Below are 18704 nucleotides of genomic sequence, written 5' to 3'. Positions count from 1 at the left end.
AACATGGCAATTATACTTTGATGGTGCATATACACAACACGGATTAGGAGTAGGTATTCTATTCATCACACCACAAGGTCATACAATCCCAAAAGCATACAAATTAAGCTTTCCATGCACCAACAACACCGCAGAATATGAAGCTTTGGTTATAGGTATCAAAATGGCTATAGAATGGAGCATTACACAACTTCAAGTCTTTGGAGATTCTCAGCTCGTCATTAATCAAATCAATGATGATTATCAAACAAAGGACGAAAAATTAATGCCTTATAAAAAGATGGTTGTCGATATCAAGAAATACTTTGTAGAAATAACTTTTCAGCAAATTCTAAGGAATGACAACAAAGAAGCAGATGCTATGCATACACTTGCTTCTCTCCTTCAGACACAGGAAAATCAACAGTGTTATGAATTCCTGGTGGAAGAGTTGTTTTACCCTGCTCATAATTGTCCTGATTCTCAAAATATGTCACCTTGTGGGGCATGATTCCTCACATTATGGCCAAACTTACACACACCTGAAAGATAACACCTTACCTCCCAACTTATCAAAAAATCAAAAGACAAACTTTATTCGTCAATCCTCCCATTTTACTCTCGTCATGGATACCCTATTTAAATGGGGTCTAGACAATACTCTTTTAAGATGTCTCGAACAAGAAGAATCTGAGAAGGTCTTACATGAAGTCCATAACAGCATTTGTGGCACTCATTCAAGTGGTCTTACCCTTTCAAAAAACTCATATGCTTGGGCTATTATTGGCCGACTATGGAATGAGATTCTTTTCAGATAGCTAGAACATGCAAATAATGTCAGATCCATGGGAATTTGATTCATGCACCAGCACAAGAACTTCATGATTTGGCAACATCTTGGCCTTTCTGTCAATGGGGTCTTGATCTAGTAGGAAAGATAAATCCTTCTTCATCTAATGGTCACAAATTCATCCTTGTAGCTAAAGAATATTTCACAAAATGGATTGAAGCAGTACCTCTCACAAACATCATAGAAAAACAATTTTTTGCATTTATCTTGAACTACATCATCTGTCGCTATGGAATACCAATGACCATTATCACTGATAATTGGCGACCATTCAAGAATAAGGATGAACAAGAGCTATGTGAGAAATTCAAGATCCAACACAGATTCTCCACACCATACTATCCACAGGGAAATGAACAAGCAGAAGCATCAAACAAAACTATTTTGAAAATCCTCAAAAAGACAGTGAATGATGTTGGAAGAGATTGGCATATTAAATTAAACCCTGCTTTATGGGCCTACTGTACCAGTATCTACACGTCAATAGGGACCATACCTTTCTCTCTTTTTTATGGATCAAAAGAAATACTGCTAATAGAAGTAGAGATGCATTCTCTACGAGTATCATTAAAAGGTCTCATCCCAGATGAAGAACAATGAGTATCTAGATTACAAGAGTTAGAACTGATCCATGAACGAAGACAAAATGCCTTTGATCATTTAAAGGTATATCAGCAAAGAATGTGTTGGAGTTATAATCACAGGGTCAAACCATGAATCTTTCAAGTAGGGGAACTAGTACTAAAAAGAAAATCCACGCAACCAGGCAAATCGAGAAAAGAAAGGAAAGTTTGAACCAAACTGGTTAGGTTCGTTTGTGGTCACAACAGTATTTGGATCAGGAGCATATCAGCTATCAACATAGGATAGAGATCAGCTTGAGGAACCTATCAATAGCATGCATCTGAAGAAATTATATGTCTAAAAAATCAAAAAATCAAACAAAAAAAGTGAAAAATCAAAAATAAAAAGTGAAAAAGCAGAAAAATAAAAAGCAGTGAAAAATAAAAAAATAAAATAAAAAGTGAAAAAGAAGAAAATCAAAAATGAGAAAAAGTACAATAAAAACTGTAGACATCTAAAAATGGTCAACGCTTGCGGAGTCATACTTTAACATTGGCGCATTGCCTTATTTTAGGGTTTTTGCGTCGCATTAACATTTCTCCTATGTTGCGCACTTGGTCTTTATTATTTGCGAGCATCGAGTCCTTCTTCTGTGTTCTTCATTTGTCTTGCTTTCAAATTTGGTCTTGTCAACAACAATCTTCAGTCATGATTTTGGTCAATCTTATCTTGTCGCATCAATGTGCGTGCTCATTTGTTATCATTTTGGACATCGTCAATCCTAATTAGGGTTTTGTCCTTTATCAATCTTGTTGTTTTGTGATCGATTTGTCATCGATCGTTGGTCCTCTTATCAATCTTGTCATCGATCGTGGTCATTTCCAATCTTGTCGTTTTGCAATTTATTTTTGTCATCGATCGTTGTCGTTTTTGTCATTTTGCGATCGATTTGACATCGATCATTGTCCTTCTCAATCATGTCAATTTGGATCAATTAGTCATTGTTCCTCATCAATTGGCACATTTGTCAATCAAATCACTTATCAGCATTGGTCTTTTATCAATTCAAAATCATGATCGAATCAACATCAAATCAATCTTACATCAAGACCTAATTGTCGTCCTTGCATTTCTAATTTATCTTCTAGGGTTTCATGATTTATTCATTTAACCTTGTTTGTCATTTTCTCTCCATTTTCTCTTTAGGATAAAAGATTTATTTATTTATCCTAAGTCTTCTTGTCACAATTAAATGTTTATTTAATTGGCTAATTAATTTCTCCTATTTTTGTAAATTAATTAATGAATGAAAAATTATTAATTAATTTACCTAATTTGCATCAATTTCCTAATTTCCAAGTCATTATTTCCAACTTAATTTTCTAATTTCTCCTAAATTCCTAAATGTCTATTTCTATTTCAAAATCTTGTCATAAATTCTTGCATAGCAATTTGTCATAAATTGTCATGAATCCTTGCATAGCAATTTGTCATACAGTTGTCATAATTTTTCTATTCCTGATTTGAATTTCCATTCGAATCACTTTCATGCTAATCTGATCTTTTCTCCAATTTGTCTATAAATTGGATGAATTTCTTCAATCAAAGTCCCTGGTCGAATCAATCACGCTTCTAATACCCTTATGTCGTCATCTCGTCTTGTCTACTTGCTTTCACATCATGCTTATGCACTAGTAGGTGAAATCCACAAACAAAGCTATTTGGAGGAGAAAGAAGGACAATAGAGCCACATGAAGGAGACATTCAAGTTTGCAATGGTTTGCGTTTGAATTGATGTCTTGTTTTCATGTCTTTATTGAGTGTTTTTTAGGATTGTTATCATTGCATTTGAGTTTTCGTGATTGAGCTAGTCCAATTTGATATTACTTTGATGATTTCCACATTTCCTATCTACATAAATTGGTGAACCCGACGTGAACTAACCCCCTAACCATGCTTTTGAGTTCTTTTCAGTTGATTTCCAAATGAAAAACCCAAGAAACAGGGTAATTCAGGGCTTTTTGGGCACTTCTGTGCCTGTGTAGGAGAGTTCTGCGCCTGTGTCAAGCAATCTGCACCTATGTCAAGGACTTTTGCACCTGTGTCAAAGGGATCTGTGCCTATGTTACTGCATTCTGCGCCTGTGTGAGACATTCTGCGCCTGTGTAGGGCCAGAAACAGAGGTAAAAAGCAGTGTTTCTTACTTGCAAATTGTTTTGTTTTGCATTTTGTTTCTGCTTTTTGGTTTTTTGGTACTGATTCTTTGTGCAGCACCTTGGCATTATGCATGGCAAAGACAATGATGAAACTACTAATGAATTTTATGCAGGTTCGCTAATCAAAGATCAAACAAATCAAACTTCTGACTTGGTGGTTTTGCAGGTTGCCTTGTACTCCAACTAAACTTTGTGTTTGTGATTCATAATTAGGCACCTAGTATGAATGCTAAGTAGGATGGAATGAATGTGTGTTTTCTTTGATTGTCGAGTTTGACATTGGAGTAGGAGAGTATGCTCTCATCCTTCTTAGGGTGATCAGAAATCCAGATCTTCGATACCATTCTCTTGGTTTAGATTGTTTGTTACCTTTAGAGGGCCTGCCTTCCTGACCATTTGCTTTCTTTTGCAAGCAAGTGACAATCGTGAGAAGGGAATGACCCAAAGTGATTACAGCTAGAATACCTTGGCATTCTAACTCACTATAAATAAATACCTGATGGGCGAAAGCTTTGAAGGAAGGGTTACGTGGGAATTGTAGTTACTTGGGAAGTGATGACCCTTGGACTCTTTCTCATATCAACATCTAAGTAGGGTCTCAAGGTCTAAATCATGCTTGTGCGACTACATTTGTTTGGTATCTTGGTGGGCTTAATGTCTCAATCATGCTTGTGTGACACCAAGGAGTAACGCTTAACAGAAATCCTTACTAAACACATTGTATTTAGAGGCCAAAAATCCTTCTAGTTGCTTGAGAAGGATGAGTTCGGATACTTGGAAGAGATACTAAGTTCACCATGGGGAGATTTCCATGGGGACTGATGCTTGGCTACCCTGAGAAGTGAGTGTCATGGAGGAGAACCCGTGGGGTCAAGCATCTATGTATTCTCCTTGAATCTCATAACGAGTCTACCTCTCAAGTACCTACTGCCCTTGCCATCCATAAGAAATGTGTGAATGAGCATGATTGTCTTGAGTCTAAGTTAAAATATCTTGTCTTCTTTACCTGTCAAAAGTTGAGTTGTGTCTCATTTCAAAAACAAGACAAATTGATTCAAAACAAGGTTAAACACAAGAGTATTTCATCCAACAAAGTTTAAAAAACACCTTCAAACATGGTTGTCAAACATTTTTCAAAATCTTGTCTCAACATTCATGTCACTTAGATTTAGGTTCATCCTAGGTTTGCATTTTGCAAATTCATTGTCAATTACCAAGGTTAGTTTGCACCTAGGTCATACTCCTTTGCATATCAATAAGGGTCATCCATTTGCATGTGTCCTCTTGCATTAGAGTAACACCATGTCATAATTCAACCTTAGGTTTTGCCTTAGGTTGACATTGTCATACATTTGCATTTGCATCCTTGTCCTCATAACATTAGGTCACATTTGCATACCCTAGATCTCTTCATTAAGCTTAGGTCATTATCATATCATATTAGGGTCATCTGCATAGTAATTGTCCCTTTGCATATAGTGTCAAAAGTAGGTTTTGTCATACTTGAGTAATTGCAAATCTTTGATAAACCCTAAGTCATTGTTAAGAAGTCTAGACCTTATCAAACCTTTGTCTTTTTGTCATCACTGTCATTTGGTCAAACCTATCTTAGTATCCAAGCATATAGGGGAGACATTGTCATTTTGTCCTTTTGTCACTTGGTCCTTTTGTCCTTTGAGGTCTAGACATCATTTCAATTTCCTAAGGGTCTCATTTTTAGAATTGCATTCATGAGTTCGTCAAAATCTTGAAAAACAACAAAAACATTAAGTTGCATTGTCATCCTTTAGGTTGCATTTGTCAATCCCATTAGTTGCATTTCATAGTGACATGTTTGTTGAAATGAGGTCTCACCCTTCTTACGAAGCCATGTCATCACAATTGAGCAATCAATCATGTCAATCCAATCTCTACATGTCTCATAACTTGGATCAAACTTATCATGATGATGTAAATGTCCAAATACAAAAACTAGAGGAGAAACTAGCTCAAGAAAATGAGATTTTGGAACAAAGAGTGAAAAACATTGAGAAGAATAGATCAGAAATGTCCAAAATGTTTCAAAAATTTCCAGGTCAAAATCCAAATATTGAGCCAATTGATGTAAGATCTCTTATTGAACGATCAGACATACCAGCTCTCCTCTCACAAATAGAGATGATGAAACAATTTCAAGAAAAGATACAACAACATTATGTGCCTCCACATCAAGAACAAGAAGGTGTTTACTATCAATCACATTTTCAACCATCACAACCAATGGTTCAACTAGTTGTTCAACATTTCCAATAGACACAACCAATGGTCCAACATATACAACCAATACAACCAATGGTCCAATTTCAACAATATGTCCAACCAACTATACAATGTCCACAAATGGTTCAACCAATGGTGGAATATCAATGTCAACAACCACAACCAAACATTCAAAAACAAAGGTTGCAGCCCACACCAAGCCAAGTTTCAAATATGTTGGAACAATTGAACCAAGTCCAATATCAAAACATGACATCAGATCAGAACCAACTCCTTGCCAAACAAGTTCAAATTCCAGATACAACCATGTCAAAACCTCGAAAAAAAGGTGGCTTTATTGCAATGATCTTAAGGAAATTACCAAGTGAGTTCTTTGAGGAAGATCAAGATAATACAATTATGTCTAGCAATGCCTCAACCCCCCACAAACAAATTGACTCTCTAGTGGCATCTATCCCTACACCTTTAGAATTTTCCCAAGAACCTTCCATATTGTCCTCATCAAACAATACACCCAAGGATGAAATTATCCAAGAGCTATCCATAATTGATTGCCAAGATAATCCAACTCATGATGCACATCCTTGTCATGTTTCAAAAATACAAGACCCAATGCCACCATGAACTTTATTGCCATTACCTATTTTAGAGGACCCCATTCAAAGTCTCTCTTCCTCATGTTCAAGCATTGATTCCTTGCCAAAATCCATCACAAATGTTCAAAGTTCATTTCCTTCATGCCTAAACATTGATTCCTTGTCAGAATCCTCCATGTATATCCAAAGTCCAACCTCATGTCAAGAGGATAATTTAGAGCACAAAGAAATGAGTCCTAAAGAAAATCAAGATCAAGATCCTGAAACCTTATCATCCCATCCAATTGTTGACCAGGACCCCATGTTCCCAAACACTCACGATGACTCCCCTATTCTTGTCCATACTATCCAAAGTCCTATTGACACTCCATTCCCTGAGCAAGATCAAGATATCCCAGTCCATCCAATCCCAAATGATCCCCTCCCATTTCATGAAAACAATGTCTTTTCAAATCCCATTGACATTCCACTTCCTAAGAAAGATCAAGATATCCCTTCCATCTTTTCCGATGATTCCATTAAAAGTCAAGAGCAAACCACCTTTAAAGAGGATTCCAATGGTCTTCCTCCTTGTCAAGATCAAATTATTCCTTTAAATCCTCCACAAGATCCTTTTGTTCCTCCATCTCCTTGTCTTAATGCTCCATATACACTCCAAGATCGCATTTCTTTTGATGATCCCATTATTTCTCCCATTCCATCTCTTGAAGAGCCTATCATTGAACCATGTCCACTACACAATCCTAGCCCCCCTCATGATCCTAATCTCCCTCATGATTCTAATGTGTCAGTGCAAGATGTTCATGAACCCTCGACATGCATAATGGGTTCTTCCACTTTGGTGCAATCCGATCCACTTCAAGATCTCATTATTTCTCTAATATCATATCCACCTCATAATGGACTCGCGTCTTCTTCTCAAAGAAAAGAGTATCCTACAAGTCAAGGTATTCATAAAGGCAAAGGAGTAGATCTCCATAAGCAAGCATCCCTTCATGTTAAAGAAAATATTAAGGGTCACGGCCTCAGTGAAATTCCTCAAGACGTGGGTACCCCTACTAAATCCAACATCACTTCAAAATCCAAACATATCCCTTCCCCATCGTCCCTTCCATCCATCTTAGGTCCTTATATTCCTTCATCCTCTATGCAAGGTCAGCAAAGGCACGCATCTTTGAGAACCTTCCAGTCATCCAAAAGAAGTCCATTTCATTCATATCCATCCATGCATTCCTTTTCTCCTCCAAGCAATTTGGATGCCAAGTATAAATGTCATAAGTCTAGCAATCCACATGTATTCAAGGATCAACATGTCCAATATAATCGACATGTCAAAACAAAGAACAATATGATCTATAAAGAAAAAGAAATATCCAAAAGGTCACAAAGGCCCATTGCTCAAAAACAAAAGTTAAAATCTATATGGGTTCCTAAATCCCTTATACAAGCAATGCACTCCAACGAACCACAAAAGCATGAAAAATCAAAAACCATGTGGATCCCTAAGCGGCTCCTTGAAGCACAAAAGCCTAAAGAAACATCCAACTTGGCATCCAAAGTTCCTATTCCTCCATCCAACCCTCTCAAATTTGTTCCTCCATCACCTTCTTCATCCATTTTGGGCCCTTATGTCCCAAAATCCCAAGCCTTTCCTCCGTCAAAATCTCAATATCCAAAACCCACTCTTCCTCCATCAGTCCATCACCCCTCAAGGTGTATGCCAATGTTGATCTTGCCTTCATTTCCACCCACTGAAGCCTAATTCTTCCAATACCCTATCCATTATTATTTTCCATCCTTCGATCCCTTTGGTCCAATCCTTTACATAAATCATTGCCTTAGTTTCATCTTATTTTCCATGTCCTTATCCTACCAACATCTTTGCGTATAATTTTAAAGGTCATGGTCCATTTTTTTTTCAAGGCTACTATCCAAAAAAAAAAGACGCTTGAGTCCTTCTTCCATTTTTCCCCTATCATGTGTCCATCTTCTATTGAAAAAGTCAAAAAAAAAAAAAAAAGACAAAAGAAAAAAAAGTAAAGCAAAAATAATTCGTCCACTGGTGAAAACCTGGCAAACAGGCGCCTTGGGCAAGTACCATGATGAAAACCTGGCAAACAGGCGTCATGTGTAATCTATGAACTTCTTGCACACCACACTTGGGGGCAGGTTTCCTCCTTCATATCATATTGCCCTTCATTATCCTATCATACCATGTCATACTCCTTCACGTCCTATTACCCTTCCTTATCCTATTGTCCATTTCCTCTCATACCATGTCATACTCCTTCATGTCCATTTCCTCTTTCCACCTTTGATCTTAACAAGGCTGAGGATCGTCATGAGCATCATGCATCTTGTTTGTAGCTTTTAGTCCATCACAGCTTTTGGTATTTATCCATTTGCTTATTACAACCTTTCATCCATATTCCCTAGCTTATTACAACTTTCTGCCACTATCCCTTAGCCTACCCCGACCTTCAGTCCATGTCCCTTATCCATTCTTGTTCTTGCTTATCCTATCCATATCTTATCACTATCAATACACTTTTTATGTCCCTTGATCTTGATCTGACATAAGGACGCAAAATTTAAACATGGTTTCAAACACCTCTTGACATGTCCCTCATGCCATGTCACTGCTTTACATTGTCATATCCAGTCTCTTGTCCCATCACGCCATAGCCCTTGAAAATTGCATCCGCTTTGTCTCCATAATAAAAGGTCTTTGTCTTCCCTCTATCCACCATCATTTCAGAAAGCCTATTTATTCACCTGTCATATTCCTTGCCTTGCTAGACACTGGGGGCAAAATCATAAAAATCAAAAAATGTCCTGAAATAAATCATAAAAATTGAAAAAAGTCCTGAAATAATCCAAAAAAATCAAATAATGTCCTGAAATAAATCATAAAAATTGAAAAATGTCCTGAAATAATCCAAAAAAAATTGAATAGTGTCCTGAAATAATCCAAAAAAAAATTGAAAAATGTCCTGAAATAATCCAAAAAAAATTGAAAAATGTCCTGAAATAATCCAAAAAAAATTGCAAAATGTCTTGAAAAAATCCCTAAAAAGTCAAATAAAGTCCTGAAAAAAATGAACACAACAAAATAGTAAACACTCGAAAAGCAAAACAAAAAAATATCCCTTTTGTGCATAAGACAAATCACTGAGCATCCCTCCAACGACATGCAATCACACATTGTGCTTTAATGGAATCATGCGTTAACAGATAAACTTTTTCAATCAAACCAGACATTCAAACTGATTAAAATTGTCTTATCAATCGAACATCAACATCAATATCACTCGTCCTTGGCACACTATCATGGGTCTTATACAGGGTGTGGTATACTCGAAACCAGACTGTGTCCTGTCTTAGACAGGGTACCGCATGTCCTAAAACCAGACAGCATGATCGTCCTATCAACACTTTCAACTTTTGACAATGAAGATCAAGATGTTTGTTTGACTTGTTGGAATTAGTGAGTCTTATCATTTATTGATTTATCTTCGATCATGTTCCTATGTCGTTCAATGATGTCACTGAGTGATTTAGAGTAACCGGGATGGTTCATGGTCCCTTTCTTTTTTGTTGTGATTGTTGTTTGTGGAATATTTGTTACAAACTGGGGCAACTATATCATTGGGTGTCTGTGAACGCCGCACATACCTCGACCCTTGATGTATGCACCCTAAGATGCTTCACTCATTCCTTGTGTGCGATGTGTCTGTCTTTTGCAAAAAGGGTTGTGTTTCAGCTCTGGCCTTCAATGCCATGATGCTCTGCATCCATTTTGCTACATTAAATAAAGGTTCTCACCTACAAAGTACATTAGTGAAAGCAAATTTTTCCTCGTCTCTAACTGTCCTTTGTCTCATTTCTTCTTACTAACATTTCTTCCATCAGTTTGGGCAATCAGTTCAGTCTAGTTCTCCAATTTCCCCAAAAAACATAAGCTGCATCCTGCATACATTGATTAGTACATTTGCATTATATCAAGCATTTTATCCATTTCATATTATCAATGTATCAAACACACATAATAATATATCCATACATTTTCCACAATGGTACATAAATGGTGCATAAGATATCCATACATGGAAACCAACTATAAGTCATAACACATTGCATCCCATCATATTGATGCATATCATATCATATGTCAAAATAATATCGAAGTACAAAATTGGACTGTCTGTCCTAAGTATGGCCCACAGGCTGACTATATAATATCACACTACATAATACCAACTGTCTGTCATAAGGAGCACGTACCTCTGTCACTGGGTGCTCCCTCTGTTCTCCTCATCCCTACCATGTCTCATGGATGATGTCCCTCCTGCTCCTGGTCCTGGCTGTGGTAGTCTCATAGGTCCACTCACCCCCATGCTGCTCACTAACCTCCGAGAGTGTGCCCTACTCTCTATCCTCGATCGTGCCTGATATGATGCTGCTCTCTGCTCTGGTGGAACTGCACTGTCATAGAGTGTCCTCCAATGGTGTATCTCCTCTCCGGTCTCTACCAACATTTGTGCCATCTCATGTGCACTAGCATCCCTAATTGACCCAATATACTCAGTGACTCTTTGTTCTTCTCGTTGTGCCTGAGCTATTGTTGTATCTCGAGCTGCTATAAGTCTGGCTATCTCTGCTCTGAACTGATCATGCTCTATCCTCAAGATAGCATTTTGTCTCTCTAATGTCACAATGTGATCATGCTGACTCGCTATGGTAGCCCTGCACATCTCCATCTCCTCTATGCTAGCTATCTCCAGCTCTATGGGTATATCCTGCAATGACTCCTGATCGGCTGAGTCTGGCTCATAATCGTCATCCCCCTCATCATCTCCATCCTCATCATCCACCTCAACCTCATCATCACCCTCATCCTCCTCATCCTCCTCATCCTCATCATCTCCCTCCTCCTCTCCTATGAGTGGGAAGTCCTCTTGTCTCCTAGGTACTGGAATATCAGGATCTGTCAATGGCACTGGCCGTCATCGTGCAAACCATCGCTCATACTCCTCTATCATCCCGGCATCCACCACAACTGATCTCCAATCCCACTTTCTCCGTTGTAGCTGTGTGAAGTCAGCATATGCTATGTGTCGCTAAATCATCCTCCCCCACTGACTCGTCTCTCTGTGAGATCGGGCAAAGTGTGCAGTCCCTCTCGGTACATCCTGTCTCTCTCCAAACTATCATCTGACTCTCTCTGGCAGGTACATCTCAATCACTCTCTGGCGATTCACTGGTCGCCCAATCAGGTATCTCTCATGTCTGCAATACGATAGCTCATCACTATCATCTGACCATCCAGGGCAATCCAGATATGGCCTCCATGTGAACTCTCTCAATCTGTCTAGCTCATGTCGCCAATACAATATGTATCCAAACAGACCCTGTCTCAGTGCTCCCCCATAGCAATATACATATGGTCGGTGTGGTAATACCTATCTTTCTGCAATTGGTCGACATATGGCTATGTGCTCAAATGCCCATACCTGTAACAATGTGACTCCATAGCTCAAAGTCTGAACTCCCTGATATGCTATCTGATGCAACTGAAAATATAGCATCGCGAGCACGCATGGTCCCCATGTGTACACCGTACCCTCTGTCACCATCTGCTATAGCACTCTTCCCCATCCAATAGGGAATCCATGTCCTCGTCTGTCTTCTGCTAATAGGCATGCTATAACCACTACTATCACCACATATCGTCGATCGTACTCTGATGCCATGGTCTCCCAGCCAATCTCCCTCTCTACGATATCCAGATCATCTGCGTCGCACTCAAATAATCTGCACAACATGTCTCTCCCTGTCACTAGGTCATACTCTATCATCTACCCATGAATCAGAATGTGGAGGATACGCCATACATCCTCTAGTGTCACAGTCGCCTCTCCAGTTGCCAGATGGAATGATGAAGTCTCTGAATGCTATCGCTCTGCTAATGCGGTAAGCAGTCCTATGTTTTCCCTAATCTTGGGCATGAATGTGATATAGTATATTCCAAGTCCTGCTAATGTATCTTTGTCTGTGCTTCTGAGTCTATGTCGTAACATGAAGCAGTCAAGTCGGTTCTCCTACGTAATCAGTGGATACTGTCGACTCTGCATCACAATTGGGGCACATTTTGTCAGTTTTAGGGTTTGCTCCTACAGGCTGCATTTCCTTGTTTCATGTCCAAATCAGGGTGTTTCTAATCTATTTTGACCTATCCTACCCTTATCCCCCCTTTTCAGATCATTTGCATGTTGTTTTTGACCAAAATTGAGTTCCCATGGCACAACTGCGCCTGTGTGTTGTATCTTGCGCCTATGTTGCATTGACTTGCTCCTGTGTACCCTACACAAGCGCAGGTTACCCTACACAATCGCAGGATGTGCTCACACAAGCGCAGAAGTCAGTTTCTGCATTCCTTGTGGGCCCCGCAATGTCCCGCAAGCAAGTCAAATTCATAAAATTGACAATATGGGTTTTTGAGACACATACCGCTACTCTCGCATCGTCCGATTGTCTGTAGGTGTGTACATGTTCTCCGAGGTGATCTGCCATTGGAATGTTCGCCATCTCTCTTCACGTGTCCTTTTCCAAAGCAACAAATTCTCCTATTTGGCTAGTGCAAATGAGCTCTTTTCACTCTCTTTGTCTCATTTATAGATCTTTGTCAGTACATAGATGGACGTGCACTCTTTCCATCCTATGTTGGTCGCGGTCTTTTGCATCTTCCTTTGCTTGTCATTCATGCATCCGATCTCTGATTTTCAGTTTATTTGCTCCTATCATTTTCTATCATTCTTATCGATCAATTGGCCTCTTTTCTGGACATTTCCGGCCAATTCCTCAAGGGGGCATGCATGTGTCATTGTCAGTGTCTGGGGCATTTTCATTATTGTTCTTTGAAACAACGCTTGAAATTGCATTGTCTCAAAGAGGGGCAAAATGTAGACGTCTAAAAATGGTCAACGCTTGCGGAGTCATACTTTAACATTGGCGCATTGCCTTATTTTAGGTTTTTTGCGTCGCATTAACATTTCTCCTATGTTGCGCACTTGGTCTTTATTATTTGCGAGCATCGAGTCCTTCTTCTGCATTCTTCATTTGTCTCGCTTTCGAATTTGGTCTTGTTGACAACAATCTTCAGTCATGATTTTGGTCAATCTTATCTTGTCGCATCAATGTGCGTGCTCATTTGTTATCATTTTGGACATCGTCAATCCTAATTAAGGTTTTGTCCTCTTATCAATCTTGTCATTTTGCGATCGATTTGTCATCGATCGTTGGTCCTCTTATCAATCTTGTCATTTTGTAATTTATTTTTGTCATCGATCGTTGTCATTTTTGTCATTTTGCGATCGATTTGACATCAATCGTTGTCCTTCTCAATCATGTCAATTTGGATCAATTAGTCATTGTTCCTCGTCAATTGGCGCATTTGTCAATCAAATCACTTATCAGCATTGGTCTTTTATCAATTCCAAATCATGATCGAATCAACATCAAATCAATCTTACATCAAGACCTAATTGTCGTCCTTGCATTTCTAATTTATCTTCTAGGGTTTCATGATTTATTCATTTAACCTTGTTTGTCATTTTCTCTCCATTTTCTCTATAAATGATTTATTTATTTATCCTAAGTCTTCTTGTCACAATTAAATGTTTGTTTAATTGGCTAATTAATTCCTCCTATTTTTGTAAATTAATTAATGAATGAAAAATTATTAATTAATTTACCTAATTTGCATCAATTTCCTAATTTCCAAGTCATTATTTCCAACTTAATTTTCTAATTTCTCCTAAATTCCTAAATGTCTATTTCTATTTCAAAATCTTGTCATAAATTCTTGCATAGCAATTTGTCATAAATTGTCATGAATCCTTGCATAGCAATTTGTCATACACTTGTCATAATTTTGCTATTCCTGATTTGAATTTCCATTCGAATCACTTTCATGCTAATATGATCTTTTCTCTAATTTGTCTATAAATTGGATGAATTTCTTCAATCAAAGTCCCTGGTTGAATCAATCACGCTTCTAGTACCCTTATGTCGTCATCTCATCTTGTCTACTTGCTTTCACATCATGCTTATGCACTAGTAGGTGAGATCCACAAACAAAGCTATTTGGAGGAGAAAGAAGGACAATGGAGCCACATGAAGGAGACATTCAAGTTTGCAATGGTTTGCGTTTGAATTGATGTCTTGTTTTCATGTCTTTATTGAGTGTTTTTTAGGATTGTTGTCATTGCATTTGAGTTTTCGTGATTGAGCTAGTCCAATTTGATATTGGTTTGATGATTTCCACATTTCCTATCTACAAAAACAGACAGTGAAAATGTGGCAAATAGGCGCTATCTGTCTGCTAGCTCTTCCATCTATTAGTGCATGCATCTTTTCGCTTGCATTCATGTTTCAATCAGCATTGCCATATCCATCATGAAGCCTTTGTACATACGCAGGCGTCCCAGCTAATGTCTCGTCATGGTTTGGATTATTGAGTATATCATAACAACTTTGTTTCTAGGCTTGGGGAAAAATCCTACACCTAGCTGGGGGCAAACTTCTTGATCATTTTGAGCTTAATCAAATAGGTAGAACAATAGTTAGACAACTGTTAACAAGCGAAAACTAAAACACATCCAATGTTGAACACGAGATCAAATTATCAACCATCAAACTATCACAAATTCAGTCTACGCAAATCACACTTTTCAATGGATGATATCTTTTGGATAATGATTTTAACATGATTATTCAATTCTTTTCTATATTGATTTTCGCTATCATGATTTCTGAGTGACTCCAGGATGTCTTTGACTAGAGGAACAAGGAAGGAACAAGATTTTTTTTTCTTGTCTGTTGTCTGAAAATTAATCATTAATATGTGCAAATTTGTCTTGGGACATGATCATCAAAGTATCATTGAAGACATTTCTGATTTGCGTATTGAGATGATTAATACTGCCTCTTTTACGCAAGCAACACTCGGTTCATCTTGGTTCAATTATACCTCGATGCTTGTGCTAACTTGCCATATCAAAATATAGGAAAGAAGTGCTTAGGTCATCATGGTTTAATTATACCGTTGATGTTTGCACTCACTTCCCACATTTCAAAAGCTCAATGATGACAAAATGCAATAATCCAATGACTAGTCCGATCGTAGCTTTGCCTTTGCATTGGCATTTTAGCTTGCATTTCATTCTTGCATGGGATCCCGCATGCTCATTTTATCCAAGGTTAAATATATCGCAGGAATCACCAAGGTATCATCACAAGTGTATACGTAATCAAACTAATGACTCATATCTCTCCAGATATTGTCAACCCAGCGAAAATCTTATGCTATCCCTCTCAACAGAATCAAGATCAGCATATCCAAATCTTTCTGTAACTTGATATCAACAAACTGTCAGTTCTTTATCTAATTAATCTTACCAATTTTATCAATCAAACCTAATCGATTCTATCATGTCTTATACAGGATTTATCTTTCCTGAAACTAGACGTTCTGATCATGTCTTATACAGGATATATCGTTCCTGAAATCGGATGCTTTGATCATCTTTGTCTTATACAGGAGGTATCATTCCTGAAACCAGACTGAATTTCGATCTTATCAATCTAATCAATCAAGCTTTATCAATAATCAAGAACCACATCACCGTGATTGTAGAACTCGCATTTTCATCAACCATAGTTGTAGAAATCAAATCATTTTTAATCAGGATATCAATTTCGCAAAAGATCCAAAAACTCCAAAGATCAATTATCTCAATTGATCTCCCGAGGGGCCGTCATCATATCGAATTTTATTAATCAAGAGCTAGGGCATCCTATCAAACCAATATCATCATCAAAATGAGATTATTCTTTGAATCAACGTCTCATCACACCTCGCTTCAAAGAGGGGCAAAATGTATACACCTAAAAAATGGTTTGAAGATAATTAATTGAATAAGCAATTATTTAATTAATCCCCCTTCCCGATTTAATTGAATTCATTAGCAATTTGATTAAATTGTCCCTTTTCCTCTACTTATTAATAAATCTAAGGATTTATTTAATAGGTTCATTTCAGTAATCCTCTTTGATTAATTAATTCAAATTAATTAATTCTTCTCCATCAAATTCATTTCTTCTAATCCCTAATTAATTAAAATAAATCAATTTATGAGCTGTTGAGAATTAATTAGTCTTTTCCTATTATTTGAATTTTTAAATTCAAATTACCCACATGCCTCCTAAATTCTAACCACCTAACCTAACCACTTCTAAACCTAACCCCTTCCAGCTAACCTTGGTTTTAATTAAACCTACTCTCCCCTTGAGACACATGGCATTCTTGGGACACATGTCCCATTTCCTTATACACTTGCTCTCTCGTGAGAAAAGCCTCTTGACACTTGTCACCATAGAGATGAAAAATGTTCCCTTTCATCCAACCTCTCTAGAAGCTTCTTGACACTTCTCACCATAGAGATGGAAAATGTTCCCTTTCATCCAACCTCTTTTCCAACCTCCTCCAATTTCACCATTGATATCTTCAGACTCAATCTTGACCGTTGATTCCTGCCACCTCACCCCTAGCCTTGGAAATCCTATAAATAGACCCCATTTTGGAGTAATAATCATCCCATCTCATTTGCATTTCAGGCATTGTTACTATAGGCATATTGATCTTAGCATATCATTTGAGCATTGTTATCATAGGCAATTGCTTTCTTAGATCTAGCTTATTTTCTATCATAATTGTTGAATCATGTAGCTTAATCATTCTCTTTTATAGCTTAAATGCATCATTATCATCTTAAATCCTCCATCTAGATGTAGTCAAGTCACTAGAATTTTCTTATCTAGATCTGAGAGCAAATCTACACTTGCATTTATTAGGAGGCAATAGATTGATTAGCCATGGTTTTATCTTTATTTGTTTTAAATTTGCTAACCATGCTTGTAATGATCTATTGAGTGTTTTGTGTTGCAACTGCAAGTATACACTTCATAGGCATGACAGATATCGAATAAATCAAATAACAAAAAGGGTTCCTCGCAAAGTTTTTTGCTATATTCTCATTATTCCACGTATACAACGATTATTCAAGTGCACTAGTTTGGCACAATTTATGGATTACCATGCACACAATAGAAGTCGAGATGACATTATTCAAATGTCTGCGGATGGTTCAGCATTTATGGGCATAGAGGAAAAGTAGCCACACTTTAAAGAAGAACCTCGTAATCTCATGATTTCATTGGCAGCGGACGGTGTCAATCCATTTGGAGAGTTGAGATTTGTTTACTCAGTGTGGCTTGTTTTTGTTATCAAGAATAAGATTCCTCCATGGATGTCAATAAAGAGGGAGCACATAATGTTGGCAATGATTGTTCTTGGTATTTTATCATTTAATAGTCGTTTACATTTAATTATAAATATTGCAGTAAAATGGTCATAATAATTATGTAATATTTCTGTTCATTCGATTAGGTAAGTACCAAGTTAAAGATATGAATGTATATATCGAGCCTCTTATCGACGAGTTATTGGAGTTATGGAATGGTGTCACTATGTATGACGTCTCTAGACCAATAGGACAAAGACAATTTCAATTCCATGCAATGCTTGTATGGACAATACACGATGCCCCAGGGCTAACACATTTTTGTGGTATGTTATAGTGTTCAAGTTGTGCATGATAATTATAATTAAAAAATTTAACATATTTAATCCAATTATACATTATCTTGTAGGTCTTCAAACAAAGGGAAAATTTGCATGTCCAGTTTGTGGTCCAAAGATGAAATCTTGTCATTCAAAAAGTTTAAGAAAGCAGGTGTTTGATGAGTATAGGCACTTTCTCCACAAAAATCATAAGTATTGAAATACTGAAAAAAAAACATCTTTTCAATGGGAAAGAAGAGAATACATCAAAGGTATGAAGAATGACACCTTACCTGTGGAAGTTGGAATATAATAGAATTAATCGTCAAGGTAATGCCATTTCATCTAATGGTTTATGTCATAAAACATCTTTTCTATTGTGTTTTGTTTACTGATGATGTGATTGATGATCATAAAGGTCGTCAAGGCATAAATGACCACCTTCCTAAGGGACTAAAAAGTTATCTCTGACAATTTAGTAGGTTGCCCTACTATGAGCAGTTACAAATTGTGCATTTGTTTGATACTATGCATATTGGAAAGAATATAACAGAGGC

Source organism: Cryptomeria japonica, chromosome 7 (assembly GCF_030272615.1).
Source record: "Cryptomeria japonica chromosome 7, Sugi_1.0, whole genome shotgun sequence".
Lineage (NCBI taxonomy): Eukaryota > Viridiplantae > Streptophyta > Pinopsida > Cupressales > Cupressaceae > Cryptomeria > Cryptomeria japonica.
This window is presented reverse-complemented; position numbering follows the sequence as displayed.